The sequence below is a fragment of the Erythrolamprus reginae genome, chromosome Z, assembly GCF_031021105.1.
Source record: "Erythrolamprus reginae isolate rEryReg1 chromosome Z, rEryReg1.hap1, whole genome shotgun sequence".
NCBI classification, from domain to species: domain Eukaryota; kingdom Metazoa; phylum Chordata; class Lepidosauria; order Squamata; family Dipsadidae; genus Erythrolamprus; species Erythrolamprus reginae.
In genome coordinates, this window is record NC_091963.1 from 43,324,376 (window position 1) to 43,339,135 (window position 14,760).

The following is a 14,760-nucleotide window of genomic DNA, read 5'->3' on the forward strand; positions in this document are numbered from 1 at the left end:
ACCATACAGTTGTTAAGTGATTCTCATTTCCCTATGGCCTTTGCTTGTCAGAAGGTGGCAGTAGGGGATCATATGATTCTGAGATCACTGGTAGAATTCAAATTATTTAACAACTGGTTCTCTGGTCTAATGACATGGCTAGGCATGGCTGGGTGGTCATGTGACTTGGTAGGCATGGCCAAATTGACATTATTCACATCGAGGGGCACTTCGCCTTACCCAGGCTCTCATGACTAGATTTCTTCCAACAGCCAATTCACCAGAATTGCTCAGAAAGTTAACAAATGGTTCTCCTGAACTGGTGAGGACTGGTTGAATTCCACCACTATCAGGACACTGCAACTATTATGTAGGTGAAACTTGAAAAAATAAAATAAAAAGTTCATTTATCTCAGTAATGCAATTTAAAAGGTGAAACATAATATACGAGAGAGACTCATTATATGCAAGGCAAGATAGTTCAAACCGTGATTTGTCACAATTGTGATGATTATGGTGTACAGCTCATGAAAACCCCAAATCCACCTTCTCAGAAAATTAAAATATATTTGTTTGTAAAACATTTGAAAACTCACAATAAGAATTATTAAAAAGAAAAAAGAAATTAAGCAAAAAAAGGATTGATAATTCCTGACGTAACAACAGCTCATTTACTGACCCTTCAAGGTTACAACAGCAGTGGAAAAAAAGTGACTAATGGCCATTTTTCACAGGACCATTTGCAGGATCCCTACGGTACTGTGACCAGAATTCAGACGTTTGGCCACTGGCTCAGATTTATGATGCTCGGTTGCAGCATTCTGGGGTCATGTGATCTCCCTTTTGTGACCTCCTGACAAGAAAATGTCAATTGGGGGAAGCTGGATACACTTCACCAACCGTCTGGCTAACTTAAAAATTGCAGCGTTTCACTTAACAACGGTGGCAAGAATAGTTGTAAAATGGGACAAACACCCAACCCCCACCCCATCATGTTAACAAAGGTTTCACTTTGCAATAGAAATGTTGGATTCAGTTGTGGTCGTAAGGTGAGAACTACCTGTATTTGGAAGAAATAGGAGATCATTCAAAGTCAAGTATTTTTCAAGACAACAAACTTTATTCAAAGTGACAATAAAATTATTGTTCTATTCTAAAAAAAAAAATAGAATATTACAAGCAATCAATAAAACAAGGATTTTACATAGAACAATATTATTTATGATTTGATTTGATTTGATTTGATTTGATGTGATGTGATGTGATGTGATGTGATGTGATTTGATTTGTATGCCGCCATTCTCTGATGACTACGGGCAGCTCACAAGATACAATATAAAACAATGCATACAACAAATCTAATTAATTAAAAACTACAAGCTAAAATCCCAATATATTAAAATCAGTTTTTTGCAGCAATTACTGCCTCAATGTTGCATGGCATCGAAACTATCAGCTTGTGGCACTGCTGAGATGTTATGGAAGACCAAAATGCTTCAATAGCGGCATTCAGCTCTTCTGCATTGTTCAGTTTCATGTGTCACAACTTTCTCTATGGGGTTCAGGTCAGACGAATTTGCTGGCCAATCAAGAATAGTAATCCCATGGTCATTGGACCAGGTTTTAGTGCTTTTGGCAGTGTGGGCAAGTATCAAGTCCTGCTGGAAAATTGAAGTCAGCATCCCCCATAAAGCTTGTCTATGGAAGAAAGCATGAAGTGCTCCAAAATCTCCTGGTAGATGGCTGCATTGACCCTGGACTTAATGAAGCACAGTAGACCAACACCAGCAGATGACATGGATCTTCAAATCAACATAGACTGTAGAAACTTCATACTGGACTTCAAGCATCTTGCTGTATGTGTATCTCCATTCTTTCTCAATATTCTGGGTCCTTGATTTCCAAATGAGATGCAAAAGACTGTAGGATTACTGTGCTTGATTGGCCAGCAAAATTGCCTGACCTGAACTCCATAGAGGCATTGCCAACCCCATATGGGGCATTGCCAAGAGAAAGATGATAAACATGAGACCAAAAAATGCAGAAGAGTTGAAGGCCGCTATTGAAGCATTCTGGTCTTCCATAACACCTCAGCAGTGCCACAGGCTGATAGCTTCCATGCCATGCCACATTGCTGCAAAGAGGTCCCAAACCAAGTTCTGAGTACATTTGCATGCTTATACTTTTCAGACGTCCATATTGTTCTATGTAGAGTTCTTGTTTTATTGATCACATGTCATATTCTAATTTTCTGAGATGGTGGATTTGGGGTTTTCAAGAGCTGTATCCCATAATCATCACAATTATGGAAAATCACAATTTGAACTATCTTGCCTTGCATGTAATGAGTCTTTCTCATATATTATCTTTCACCTTTTAAGTTGCATTACTGAAATAAATGAACTTTTGCATGATATTCTAATTTTTCTAGTTTTACTTGTAAATGTTAATCAGCTGTCAAGCATCCAAACCTAAATCACCTGACCATGGGACTTCTGTAAAAGTCTATTTTCTGAACACAAATATGGGCATGAATTACACTACAATTTCCAAGCACAGATTATGGCTACGCTGGTTCTGACTAGTTCAACACAATTATAAGTAATATATTTATCTGAGAAGAGCTGTCAGCATAGTTTTATTCCCAACACCTGGTTGCTTTTGGGTCCCTATAAAGCCAGTCCAAAAATGACCAATTGACTCTCTTTTTAGGGAGCCAAAAAAAGTTGAATTGAATTGTACTTTGATGTACTCTGTCCCATCAGTTTTAACCAGCATGGTCAGTAATAAGGAGTTCTCCAAGTTGCATTTGAAAATGCATTTGAAAATTTTCTGAGATGGTGGATTTGGGGTTTTCATGAGCTGTATCCCATAATCATCACAATTATGGAAAATCACAATTTGAACTATCTTGCCTTGCATGTAATGAGTCTTTCTCATATATTATCTTTCACCTTTTAAGTTGCATTACTGTCCCATCAGTTTTAACCAGCATGGTCAGTAATAAGGAGTTCTCCAAGTTGCATTTGAAAATGTCTGAACAATATAAAGCCCATTACTCTTATATTTCTTTCCTATTTCATAGGTTATTCTCTGCTCTATGGAATTTTATCCTGGAAGACAACTTAATTCAGAAAAAAGCACAATAGGGAATAAAGTGCATGCTAAATAAAAATAAGACTCAGCAATTGCTAATGATGCCATAATGTGTTTTGAAAGGGAAAAAACACATTTAATTTTTTTAAAAAAATGCTAAGTAATTTGAAAGATCTGAATTATTTGTGTTTTATTCCTGAGACACATTGAATCTTTGAGGAATGGCAACTAGAGATTAAAACTCCCTAGAAGCAGCAATCCCTGGGAGTTATTTGAGTAGGTCAACTTAGTTGATAGCTCAGAAAAAACAGTGCTGCCACAATACTTTACTGAGAATAGAATCAAGCCTGCGATCAGTTGGCAGCTGAGGTTTACAAAACACTTCACTGCTGTTTAAGTAGCCAGAATAAGGGAGAATAATTAAAAACTGCTACTTTAGCCCTCATTGAAAAGTGAAAGATTAAAAGCTGCTTTGGCAGCCAGTGAGTGGTACTGAAAGACACAGCTGGGCCAGGTGGGTGTTTGGCAGGAGCATCTGGCCAAACCAATGATCAACAGGAGATGGTGGGCTGGGGGCTGGGGGAGGGGCAAGATAGAAGGGAAAAGCAGCAAAGCATTTCTTCGGCTTTGCAAAGATGCTGACCAAGCCTGGATGGAGAAAGGTTGAAGCCTGGATGAAGAGAGGTTGCAGGAAATTGTCATGGCTAGTTTAGCAAAGAGAAGGACCGGGGGAGACATGATAGCAGATAGCACAACCTGCAGAGGTTGTGACTGCTCCAATACTTGAGACTTTCTAGGGGAATTTGGACTGCTATTTGTCCGAAATGGTATAGGGACTCTTGCTTGAGCAGGGGGGTAGACTAGATGACCTACAAGGTCCCTTCCAACTCTAATAAATAATAGGGTGTACTTGCAGATTCTGAAGTTATAGAGTGAAATTCCTTAAGCATTATGGATATCTATCTTATCAGTCTGACAAATTGTTAAAGGATGAAGTAAGCCACCTACAATAAAGATACAATTTGCTCCAGCCATTTGTGATATTAAAAGTCAAATATAATAGCTTTTTGTAATCAAATGCTTTTCAAGCAAGTGAAAAAGGTGGGGGGGTTTACCTGTTTTCCCCAAAATAAGGACCTGTCTTTTTTCTTTTTCTTCTTCTTTTTCCCTGAAATAAGCTCAAAAGAAAGGCTCAGTTCGTTTTAGGGTCTAAGAGGTATAGTAAAGGACAACCAAAACAACCAGAAGAACTCATTGACCACAGCTATAATAGCAATAATCTTCAGCAAAATTAAGATGTGCTCATATTTCAGTTAAACAGGACAGAAATATGCCAATTCATTTTAGAGATGAGCCTATGTCATGAAGATAGCTCTGGAGCAAATTCTTAATAATGAAATACATGTAAAGAAGATCAAAGTAAAATTTCTTGAAGGTTTGTAGTGTTTTAATCTGGTAGGAAATAGTTCCTATTGCTAGCTGAAAATAATATGCATTATTACTTGCACACACGTAAACATAGACTTTCCGGAAATTTGGGATTTTGTGAAAATACTTCTCTCCCTCTCCTGCAATTAATTTAAGGGGAAAGGGGTGGTGGTGTTAATAAAATACCGTATTTTTCGCTCTATAAGACGCACCTGCTGATAAGACGCACCTAGTTTTTAGAGGAGGAAAATAGAAAAAAAATATTTTGAGCCAAAAAGTAGGCTAAAATATTTATTACAATAACACTGCCCTAGGGGAATTGGGAAAATATACAAACAAGCCCCCCCCCCTCTCTCTCTTTCTTTCTATCTCTCCCTCTTTCTCTCTACCTTTCTTTCTCTTTCTCTCTCTCCCTTTCTCTGTCCCTCTCTTTCTTTCTCTCTGTCCCTCTCTTTCTTTCTCTCTGTCCCTCTTTCTTTCTCTCTGTCCCTCTCTTTCTTTCTCTCTGTCCCTCTCTTTCTTTCTCTCTGTCCCTTTCTTTCTCTCTGTCCCTCTTTCTTTCTCTCTGTCCCTCTCTTTCTTTCTCTCTGTCCCTCTCTTTCTCTCTGTCCCTTTCTTTCTCTCTGTCCCTCTTTCTTTCTCTCTCTTATCTCTCCTTCTCTCACTCACTCTCTTTGTATCTCTCTCTTTCTCTCTCTCCTTCTCTATCTCTCCCTCTTTCTCTCTCCCCCTTTCTATCTCTCCTCTCCCTTTCTCTGTCCCTCTATTTCTTTCTCTCTGTTCTTCTCTTTCTTTCTTTCTCTCTGTCCCTCTTTCTTTCTCTCTCTTATCTCTCCTTCTCTCACTCACTCTCTTTGTATCTCTCTCTTTCTCTCTCTCCTTCTCTATCTCTCCCTCTTTCTCTCTCCCCCTTTCTATCTCTCCTCTTCCTTTCTCTCTCTTTCTTTCTCTTTCTCTCTCCCTTATTTTTTCTGTTTTTCTGCTGTGGGCGGTTTAGGGCCCCTCAAACCCCGACGACCTCGCCCCCGGATCCTGGCCGGGACAGGGCAGCTTCCTCTGACAGGCGCCGCGCGGGGCCGAGGGGGCTCAGCAGGAGGCGCAGCGGCGGGCGGAGAGAGGGAAGGGGGGCAGCGGCGTCCCTCCTGGCCTTGGCGGGCCGCCCGACCCTCCCCACCTCCTGCAAACGCGGCGGGCGGCGGGGGGGAGAGCGAGGAGCCGGCTCCGGCGGGCGCGGGGCTTGGCTGGCTGGCTGGCGGGGGGAGCGCCGCTGTTGGTGCGAAGGGAGACCCTCCTCCGGGAGGGAGGGGGCCAGGCAGCAGCTAGCCAGCCGAGTTCGCAGCCAAACTTTGCACAGGCGGCGGCCAGCTGCGAGCGACTGGCTGGGTTTTGGGTCTTCGAGACCTCCCCGCCTCCTGAAGCGATTCCCGTAGCCTTCCCAAAGGCTCGGAGCCGCCAACGCTCCTCCGGTGCCGCTCCGCTTCCTAAACCTGCGGGGTGGAGGCGTCCCCCGGCCCAGCACTTCCAGAGGCCGAAAGGCGCGGCTCTCTTCGGGGTTGGGAAGAGGAGAGGTGGCGACAGAGGCGGCGGTCTCCAGATGAGTATATCGCCGCCCCCCCTCTGCTCCAGCGCCTCCCCCCCCCTCCCTGCCTGCATCTTCGCTCCATAAGACATGACTGATTTTTCATCCTACTTTGGGAGGGAAAAAACTGCGTCTTATGGAGCGAAAAATACGGTAGTGGTTAAAGAATATTTTTTTGTTCAGAAATAGTTCAAGGATATGACAATACTAAATGGAAAGATTTACGGCCTATGCCCAAAGTTATAGTCATTGCTGTAATATCTCGCTTTATGACTCCACTGCTTAGTAACAAAATTTTATTTCCAATTGTGTCATAAGTCAAAGACTTCCAGCACAGAATTCTCACAAACTCCCTCGATGGACAGAAGTAGGTCAAGCTGTAGTATGGAACTGAAGAAGCAAAGACCTTATTTAGAGAAATAAGACTTCAGATTAAGTTTTTGGAGGTTTTTTTTTTATTATTTCTGATTTGCAAAGTGAAGAGATTTTTAGGGGATAAACATCGGACCTGAAAAAAACTTATTGAATCAACAGAACAAGATTTAATCTTCAGATTTAAAAGCATTACTGGCCGAGTTTATACAGTAAAACATTTTCTAATGAATCCAAGGTAAAATAGATCCCAGACATTTGTGGCAGTCACAATATATTAAAAACAATGTAGAGATGGGATAAATTGATAAATCTGGTTTACTTAAATTCCTAATTTTTCTGTCTTGAACTCAGTCTGCTCCACTTTTATATTAATTTGAGTTGGTTTAAAATCTGTTTTCATTAAATTTGTATATATTTTATCCTAATTTATGCATATGTTTGCAATTTTACCTAGTGTGCACAATGGATGAAAACAATTTTTACATCAATATGCAACCATCATGGTTATGAAGGATTGCAATTTTTTGCAATTTTTCTTCTAATTTCATTCACAAAGCCCACTTTGAAAAATTTAGAGAAATATGATTTGATAGCAGGTTGTTGGGAAAAAAATGATTCAAATATCTTCACACCATATCTTTTATTACTAAACATTGCAACAAAAAAACAAGCATCAGGGAAAGAAATGTTATTTCTGCTGTTACTTTGTTTGCAGTTTGATGCAATCACAAGGAATAATGGTCCCATTACTGCCACAAAGAATATGATCACTCTTGGTATGGTTTTGACTGATTCTATTCCTTAGATTTGTTTTCTTCACAAATAATCAAATGTTCTTAAGTTGAATTAATAGTAATGTAGGAGAGTCAAGTCCTGTCTTAGTCATGAAAGTAATCCGGGTGACTTTGAACTAGTTACTCCCTCTCTCAGCACAGTCAACCTCAGACAATTGTTGTTGTGGGTAAAATAGGAAGAGGAAGGATATGTTAACCGCCTTGAGTTGTTTAAAAATAATAATGAAAGCTGGCATTCAAGCAACAGTCTTCCACTCATTAGAAATTTGCTAATGAGATGCAGCAGATGTCTTCAAGTTAATCTGTCAGCCATTTGACAGATTAACAAGTAACAAGTACTATATGAGTACTTGTTACTAATCCAATCCATCTTGAAGGTACCAGATTGGAAGGGGCTGATTAATATGATCTTCTGAGGATCCCTCCTTTTCTCCTACTTAGACATTATTCATATTCTGAACCATCACATCTGCATGCCTTTGACATATAAAAATCTACAACAATTATAAATGGCAGCAACCAAATCTAGGCAAGATCAGATAGGACTTCTCCAAAATTTTAAATAGTACATCATTTGACAAAAAAAAGATGCTTTTATGGCATTTTGTGGGGGGTTTGTGTTGTTGTTGTTGTTTTAAATTTTCCTTCTGTATTGTTTTGCAGCTGTAGTATTGACCACAGTTTAATGAATCCACACTTTGCCTACCATAGTGACACCTGCTGAGATTGTCTGGTACATGAGCTGCATGATAACAAGAATACTGTCCCTCTTTCCATAGCTGCAAATGTTTCACACTTATTACCACAGCTGCTGTGTTCACAACAAATACAAATCTTAGACATTGTCATTATAAACTCACCCTTTGGAACCAGATTAAGGCTTCCAAAAGAGAAAGAATAAGTGTTTGGAATATATTAGTTGATAAGTGCATGGAATATATAAGCTGAGGGGAAGAGTAAAAACGAAGTGTTCCAGCAGCCGTTATTTTCAAGAATAGTTGGTGTACAGGCACACGAGAGAGAGAGAGGGAGGGAGGGAGAGAGAGAGAGAGAGAGAGAGAGAGAGAGAGAGAGAGAGAGAGAGAGAGAATAAAGTTCATTATAGATGTTGCAGACAAAATTGTATCAGTAAAAGTACAGTGGTACCTCGAGATACAAGTTTAATTCGTTCCGGACCTGGGCTCTTAAGTCGAGCAGCTCTTATCTCGAACGACTTTTCCCCATAGGAATTAATGTAAATAATTTTAATTGGTTCCAGCCCTCAAAAAACTCACAAAGTTAGTCTAAATTATGCAGAAAGACATGTTTTTAATGAAGAAATGTACATGTACATATAAATGAATAATGAAGTTTCTTTCACTTAACTTGTAAACTTTCTTAAACTTTTAAATTTACATATGTTCAACTTCTCTGCCACCCAATCCTGTAGGACAGAGGTCCCCAACCCTTTTTGCACCAGTGACCGGCTTTAAGCGATCAAGAGAGGAATGGGTGAATGAATGGACGGAGGGTGGGAAGGAAGGAAGGAAAGAGGGAAGGGACAGGAACAGAGGAAGGAAGCAAGGAAACTTATGAAAGGGGAGAGTAAGAGAGGAATGAGTGAAGGGAGGGAGGGAGGGAAGAAGGTGGGAAGGAGAAAGAAAAGAAGAAATAGAGGAAGGGAAGGTAAAAGAGAGAAAGAAAAAGAGCAAGAAAGAAAGCAAGAAAGCAAGAAAGCAAGAAAGCAAGAAAGAAAGAAAGAAAGAAAGAAAGAAAGAAAGAAAGAAAGAAAGAAAGAAAGAAAGGGGGAAGGGACAGGAACAGAGGAAGGAAGCAAGGAAACTTATGAAAGGGGAGAGTAAGAGAGGAATGAGTGAAGAGAGGGAGGGAGGGAAGAAGGTGGGAAGGAGAAAGAAAAGAAGAAATAGAGGAAGGGAAGGTAAAAGAGAGAAAGAAAAAGAGCAAGAAAGAAATCTGCAAGCACCCCCCCGAGCCCCCCAGGCCGGCTGCAACCTTTTAAAACACGCGCGCCGCTTCGCAGCTGTCTCCTGAAGCCGAACGCGGAAGTTAGCGTTTGGCTTCAGGAGACAGCTCCTTGGCGCTTGTATCTCGAATTTGGGCTTGTAAGTAGAACAAAAATATCTCTCCCCTCCCAGCTCTTATCTCGAGTTGCTCTTAAGTAGAGCAGCTCTTATGTCGGGGTTCCACTGTATCTGGATCCTGATTATCTATCCACTTTATGGAGCAGACGTTTGAAGTCTATATTCTAGTACAGTGGTACCTCGAGATACGAGTTTAATTCGTTCCGGACCTGGGCTCTTAAGTCGAGCAGCTCTTATCTCGAACGACTTTTCCCCATAGGAATTAATGTAAATAATTTTAATTGGTTCCAGCCCTCAAAAAATTCACAAAGTTAGTCTAAATTATGCAGAAAGACATGTTTTTAATGAAGAAATGTACATGTACATATAAATGAATAATGAAGTTTCTTTCACTTAACTTGTAAACTTTCTTAAACTTTTAAATTTACATATGTTCAACTTCTCTGCCACCCAATCCTGTAGGACAGAGGTCCCCAACCCTTTTTGCACCAGGGACCGGCTTTAAGCGATCAAGAGAGGAATGGGTGAATGAATGGACGGAGGGTGGGAAGGAAGGAAGGAAGGAAAGAGGGAAGGGACAGGAACAGAGGAAGGAAGCAAGGAAACTTATGAAAGGGGAGAGTAAGAGAGGAATGAGTGAAGGGAGGGAGGGAGGGAAGAAGGTGGGAAGGAGAAAGAAAAGAAGAAATAGAGGAAGGGAAGGTAAAAGAGAGAAAGAAAAAGAGCAAGAAAGAAAGCTGCAAGCACCCCCCCCGAGCCCCCCAGGCCGGCTGCAACCTTTTAAAACACGTGCGCCGCTTCGCAGCTGTCTCCTGAAGCCGAACGCGGAAGTTAGCGTTTGGCTTCAGAAGACAGCTCCTTGGCGCTTGTATCTCGAATTTGGGCTTGTAAGTAGAACAAAAATATCTCTCCCCTCCCAGCTCTTATCTCGAGTTGCTCTTAAGTAGAGCAGCTCTTATGTCGGGGTTCCACTGTACAGTGTTAGAACAAACACAGTCCCAGCACCTGAGATGTATTTTGGATGCAGCTCTAAGGACATCTGCTGCTGAATTGGGAATTTATACAATTTACACACTCTCTACAATCATATAACTATTGGCATGGAATCAGACTAGAGAATCCAGTTTATGTTTTGTCATCTGACTACTAAAATTTGCTTAACTGAATGAATTTGCTTTTCATACCTATTTCATTTGCATTATCTCTTATTTTATGTTTCCCACACTCTTTTGGCTTTTTAAGCCTACATAATAAAGCAGAAAAGCCAATATTATAAAAATATTGAAATAATTCCTTGGTTTAATAAAGTTAATAAAATATAGTGAATATGTCCCTTTGCATAGAAGAATTGTATGGCAACTGAAAATGAGAACTGCAAGGTTCACCCATTAATTTGTTAATTCGATCAATTCATATTGCCACATATTTTAATTTTTAAATATAATTACAGAATATTTTTTTAAAAAATTGCAATTATAACCCCCCCCCTTTTTAAAGATGTCTAAACACATTAGAATTAATCTGAAGAATTTTATTCAAATTATTTGCATAGTCCATAGTATACACATTTAAACTAAAACTCTTAAAAAAACTTAATTAATTTTCCTAAGCACTGGTTAGAGCTTTCAAAGATATTAAAATTAATAATTAAAATTTATTTGTATTCCCCACTATAACATCTGTGATGTTACAGAACAGCAATAAATCTTTTAAAAACCCACTAGATGGTGCTGGAGGATTCCAATTACACAAACATTTCTACTATCAACCTCTTAGTTTGAAAAAAAGGAAAGGGCAGCGGGAGAGAGATAGTCCTTTGAAAGATCTCTCTCAGTCTCATATTGAAGAGCTCCTCCTCCATACACACAAACCTGGACAATAAATGTCTTTCTTCCTTTCCTTTTGCTTGCCAGGCAAGAAATAACTCACAGTCTATTCTGATTGATACAACGTAGAGATCCTGAAATATCAAAATAGTAGAATTTTAATTTAAGGTAGATGGTGTTGCCTGGACCAATTGCTTGTAAAACTGGCTGAGGCTGCAAAATCACAAAAGAAAAAGCTTGTCAGAAAATAGACACCTATAGAAATCCTTGTTAATATGCAGTGCAGCACTCTTAAATGGAACGGCCATAAATTTTGTAGTTCACTTTATAAAATTATGAAAAGATTATGAAAAGATTAAAACTGAGCCATGTGGTGACAGACAATGAATGCCCCCCTCCACCCACCAAAAAGAGGTTAGCGTGGATTATTGCAAGTGGAGGAGATCCCTGTTGACCAGCCTAGTTGACCAGCCAGCCTTTTGGCACTTCATTCCTGACTAAATCATGGCACTGGACTTTCTTCATTAAGTATATATATATATATATATATATATATATATATATATATATATATATATATATATATATATATATACACTTAATGGAGAAAAATATTATATATATATATTTCACATGTTTTTTTGTTGAATTTGAAAATTAAGGGAGACTAGGATAGATCTATTTCAGCCTTATTTTGGCCTCATCAGCTAGCCATACCCACTGGGATTTGAACCTGCAACCTTTGCCTTGTAAGGCAGAGAATTATCCTCTAGGCTACAGTATCCAATCCCTTCAGCTCTGCACCAGGGAAGGGTTACATATTTTTGTGTTGAATCACCCTGGTGTATTATATATATATATAATATTTTTTCAGTGTCTATAAATTATCATTCTCCAGTTCAAGCCAATGTGCTCTGTATTACATGGCAACAACAATAACAAGCATTTATTATTACAGTCTTAAACAAGAATAGAGTTCCATATTTATTTTACTGTTTTTCAGGAATGATGTGAACCAAACAAGTTAGGATACCATGTGTGATGAAACATAAGAAGAAAGGAAAACTGATGAATGGAGAAAGCTGGTTCCAGATTACATGCAACATACTCTTGACAATAGAAAGTGTATCCTTATAAAATTCTTTTATAAACAAAAAGATGCAGTTCATACTATGTTGCAGATATTAATATTCATCCACCTGGTAAATATCTCATGATATATAAATTTTGTATGTTGTAATATGATTTTCACATTTTTGTTGTGTTATAAGGTTTATCTTATAAATATATCTGGGAAATCAGGTCAGGACATAGGAGAAATATAATAATAACAATACTACTACTACTACTACTACTACTACTAATAATAATAATAATAATAATAATAATAATAATAATAATAATAATAGTAATAGTAATTGGCATTGCAAAGGAAAATTCACCATAAATCAATTGTAATCATGCAACACCATCAAACATCAACATTTGCCTATCCCAGAGAAGCACCCTATAGGTGGATACAAATGCCAAATCTAGTCTGGACATCTAGCTGATTGTGCAATGAACCATAAACATAGTAATATGCCAAGTTCTTTGAAAGGATTTGAGAAATGAACAAATCTTCTTACCTACTTTATTTGTTTGTTTGTTTGTTTGCTTGCTTGCTTGCTTGCTTGCTTGCTTGCTTGCTTGCTTGCTTGCTTGCTTGCTTGCTTGCTTGCTTGCTTGCTTGCTTGCTTGCTTGCTTGCTTGCTTGCTTGCTTGCTTGCTTGCTTGCTTGCTTGCTTGCTTGCTTACTAAATATGCTGCCCAATCCCAAAGGACTCAGGGGGAGCTTACAACAATATAAAAATACAAATGCAGAAAAAAAGAAGTAAAATATGGAAAATCTAAAACTATAAACCCCAGTTTAAAACCCGTAACTCAATCAATCCAGGTAACACACACATGCACCATTCAATGTTATTTGGCCATGACAAATATCAGTTTCATGGTCCACAGGCCTGCTGGCAAAGCCAGGTCTTCATGATCTTTTGGAAGAATAGGGTGGGAGCAGTACAGACATCGGGGGAAAGTTGGTTCCATAGAGCCGGGGCGGCCACAGAGAAGGCCCTCCCATGCAGTCCCACCAACCTGTATTGCTTAGTTGACGGAACCTGGAGGAGGCCAACCCTGTGTGATCTTATTGGTCTCTGGAAGGTATATGGACAATCTGAAGCTGTAATGGAAAAACAGCACTTGAAAATGTAATCACTTTTCAACATCAACTATACAGTTAAGTTTGGACTGGACAAATGTGCCATTCTTACCATCAAAGAAAGAAACAATGGTGAAAACCAAAGGAATCAAGATGCCAATGAAAAGGTTTAAGTGTTTAGATGAATAAGAGTCTATTTATGATTTATTTTTCCCCACTTGGTTTCCAACACAATTGCAGCGCATTTATCACCATTTATTATTACTGAAATAATTATCTGCAACCATAGTTTTTAGGAAAATACATATAAAATTACAACAATCATATCAGTTTAATGCAACCTCTCTAATATTAACAGTATTATTTGTCAGGATGAGCTTTCATATTTGCCTTGCATCCATTGCAAAGCAATGCAATCTTTTAATGTATGTTTGTTTTCATGAGACAAAAATAAATAAACCCCATTTATTTAGTCACAGTACTTATGTTTCTAATGCCTCTTTTTCTTTTTTACACAGGCTCAAGCTTATAGAAATAAATGCAGACATAGAACTTTTATTGTTCTCTTTCTCAAATAAAATCTGCACTTTTTCACAAGTTTATAACTTTCCAGGTAAAAACCTAGTTGGCCAGGTCAAATTCCTAAAGAATTCAGGTGCATCACCAACATGGAAAAGTCATTCCAATTGATGGTTCTCATATATTTTTATATATATATTCCAACAGTGCATCAAAGCTTAGTCATTCCCACCTGGGTACTTTTTATCACATTTTCTTCTACTGGAGTACAAATGCCTTTGTTAATTCTGAAACGTTTTTTCACGTGCTGCGTAAACCGAAATCTTCCTGAGCAAACTGCTCATCCATGATTCATTAATTAATATGGTCATATGTAACTAACTCATTCATATTTGGGGCCAGCTATTTATGAATCCGCCATGGAGAATTGCATTTCCACATCATCCAAGGAAAGGATCCTCGGTATCTAAGCAGTATCTAAGTGTAGTGTTGCGTAAAATAGAAAGCAATTATCATCTTGTATGCTTGGATTCTCTGCCAAGAGCTTATGAAAAGGCCAGGAAAGAGAAATAGACATAAAACCAAACAATTGTAAACCTAAGAGGAAAGCTTTAAGAAAACAATTTCCCTTTTCTCTGTAAACAAATACCTGGCTAATGTTTGGACTCTTTGAAAGAGAAAACAAAGCAGCTATATAAAACTATGGAAATTAGACACCCTTGTATAAAAAGGATAAAGCTCAACAGATCCTTCTACATTCACATTTAAAGCCTTGATTTTCATCATTGGGTATCAGTAACATAAGAGTATCGTTGGCAGTGAATTATTGGTATATTATAGTTCACCTATTGGGAAATTTGATGTGCTGCTGAATTTGGTTAAATTA